This window comes from Lepus europaeus, chromosome 1 (assembly GCF_033115175.1).
Source record: "Lepus europaeus isolate LE1 chromosome 1, mLepTim1.pri, whole genome shotgun sequence".
Classification (NCBI taxonomy): domain Eukaryota; kingdom Metazoa; phylum Chordata; class Mammalia; order Lagomorpha; family Leporidae; genus Lepus; species Lepus europaeus.
The window spans coordinates 20962694-20965399 of NC_084827.1; the positions used below are offsets into that span (position 1 = coordinate 20962694).

At 48.3% G+C, this 2706-nt stretch overlaps 1 pseudogene; it reads right to left on the minus strand.

Annotated features, from left to right (window-relative positions):
* Positions 1–305: 305 nt before the first annotated feature.
* LOC133762174 (coilin-like) lies at positions 306–1815 on the minus strand (annotated as a pseudogene).
* Between the last annotated feature and the right edge of the window lie 891 nt (positions 1816–2706).

Below are 2706 nucleotides of genomic sequence, written 5' to 3' on the forward strand. Positions count from 1 at the left end.
CTCTTGTTCCTGCCTCATGCTTTTAATTCTTGAGCACTAATGGTTATCACACCAGTAAGTGTGTATAAGACATAATGAGACATAGTTCATTGTCAAACCAATAATTTTGTTGGTGGAGTTTGGAAGACTGTATCAGCTCACCTTGGCATGGAAGGAAGTTCTAGGTGTGAAAAAGATCATGTTTAAACAATCCCAGACTCAGTGCTTGGTGCTCAGTGAATGTCAATTTATTATTCTTTCATCAAAAAGTCTCAAGTTATTGTAGGTATAAACATGAAATGGGTTTTGTTTTTCAAAATTGTGGTCTACCTCTGGGTAATAGGCTCCCTCTGAGCCATGGCGACAGAATTCCACAACTTTGACAACTTTGAAGACAAAACAGTTGTTAGAACACATGTTCAACCATGCTTTAAGATTCAGTTCTATTCAATTTTTTGTTATTTCATTTAATTGCTTCTGCTTCTGATAGCATTTCTGTTTGCAACACCAGACAAAGCCTCCCTCGCCCTCTCCCCCTTGCTCCGTTCCCTTTCAAGAAAGAAGGTCCTCACCTTTCCTTGACCCCATCCTCTTCCTAGGCTGGAGGGGAGAGTCGCGATGGAGGGAGGACCAGGAACTTACCTGCCACCACTTAAGTCAGAGTACTTCCAGCTGGCAGCAGGTGGCACCTGCGAGGACAGCCCTGGATGTGGGCGGCTGCTCCCTGGGAAGAGGCCAGCCATCTTGAAGAACCCTGCGGCCCCCCTGGGGAGTGCTCTTGGGCAGCAAGCACTGGTCCTCGGACTCTGAACTCAAGTCTGAACTAGACGATGCTGTTCTGGTGGTCTTGCCCTGACTTGGACAGAGTAAGGCTAACGCCGCCTTTCGCAGGCAATTTGTTTGCAGTTGTATTTTTTGTAGAGGACTCTTCCTTTGCTAACTCAGTGGCAATTATCTCTGAGGAATTTCTGACCTCCAGAGTGACATTGCTGAGCCCATCACAGTTGGGTTCGTGACAAGACTCCAGCCCTGAGGAGGAACTGGGCTGTCTTTTGAAACAGTGCCTACACCAGCTTTCCTTGTGGCTTTCGCCAGGTTGTCTGCAGCAGGACCTTTGGAGTTCTACAGTTCTGGGTGGTCCAGTCTTTTACCATGTGCGCTTTAGGAGACTTGGAATTCCTGGTCTGCTTTTCATATCCACATTTCTCCTTTTTCCTTGGTGATTTCCTTTTGGTTTCTTCTTCATCATCCTCATCATGCCACAGGCTGATGGTTTCTTCTTCATCATCATGCCACAGGCTGCTTTGTTCTTTCTCTTGTTTTTTTTTTTTTTTTTTTTTTTTCCCTCATAGCCTGATCTGTGACTGCTTTTGTGTGCGGAACCAAGACCTTCTCATTATCATTACTGTTCTCTTGCCTTTTCCAATGCTTCTTTGAGTACTTGCAACCTATGTCACTGTCTTCATCCTCTTCCAACTTATATATGTCTGCTTCCGTGCTTTTCTATATAGATATATGAGTGCTATCACCATTACTGACTATTGCAGAATCCTCAGCAACTCCTCTCTCTTCTAATTTAACTCTGACATAGTCATTGTCCCTCACCAGGCACACGCTCTCAGCGGGGGCAGGAGTCCCACACTCCAAGTAGAGGCCAAGGAGGCCCCGGAACTGAAGCTAAAGCACTTGTGGATGAGACCAATGAGATCCGTGATGATTTGGCATCGTTCCAGTTGACCAGAAGGCTGTACAGTGTGGCGTGGCTGGTGGTGGATAATCAAATTGAAACCAAAACCTAACCATGTCAGAAGCTGCCACCTTTCCAGTTCTATTCATTTTTAAGTATTGAACCTATCCTTTACCAAAATCTCTACCCACATTGCCGTCGATACAAGCACGTTCTTGCTGCTCCATGCGGGTAGTGGGGGGTGGCGGCAACAGTAGCACAGGTTGTTGCTGCCATTGCTGGGGGTGGTAGTGATGGCGGTGGTGGCTGTGATGGTGGTGGTGGTAGTGGCTGCGGTAATGGTGGTGGGGAGAGTAGCGGTGGTAGGAGCCAGAGCAGTGAGCCTGGCCTGGCTGAAATGGAGTGTGAGAAGGCACACCGTGGGTCTGGCTGAGGCACTCCCCCTTCACCCTGCCTCACTGTTTGTCCTCCAGTGCTGGGGTGGGAAGTGGCAGGCGATGCAGAGGCAGGGATCTCATTGTAGAATGGCTCACAGTGAGGTCGCAGTTACCACTCTTGGTCATTCTCTAACACTGACTGATCCTTTTCCGTCTGCCTTTTGTGGTGGCACCCAAATACAGGTTCTGTCTGAGATGCATCTGTTGGTTCATTGAAGGGTGCTGGGAGAGGCCTTGTGTTTGTGCCATCCCTCACCTGGTAGCTCTAGCTGGGACTCCACAGCTGCTGTGGCTGCAGCCCCCGCTGCAGGTGGCCGACTCCCCTCGCCTCTGGCTGTTTGTTTAGTGGAATAGAAATAAGTTAGTTCAGGATCACACACCTTCTGCAGTGCTTGCCCACCGGCACTCAAGGATCCCCTCCCAGGCAGATCTCTCAGATTTAGCATCCTTCTCCGAAGCAAAAACTTGGCTAATCCAGTTCCCCATCTCCTCTTAGACAAGACACTATCTGTAGCTGATGTCTGGTTGAAGAGGAGAATTTGGGGATCCACAGTCTTTCTGATTGACTTTCTTTGGCCTTCTGGAAGTCAAGGAAGAGGAGAG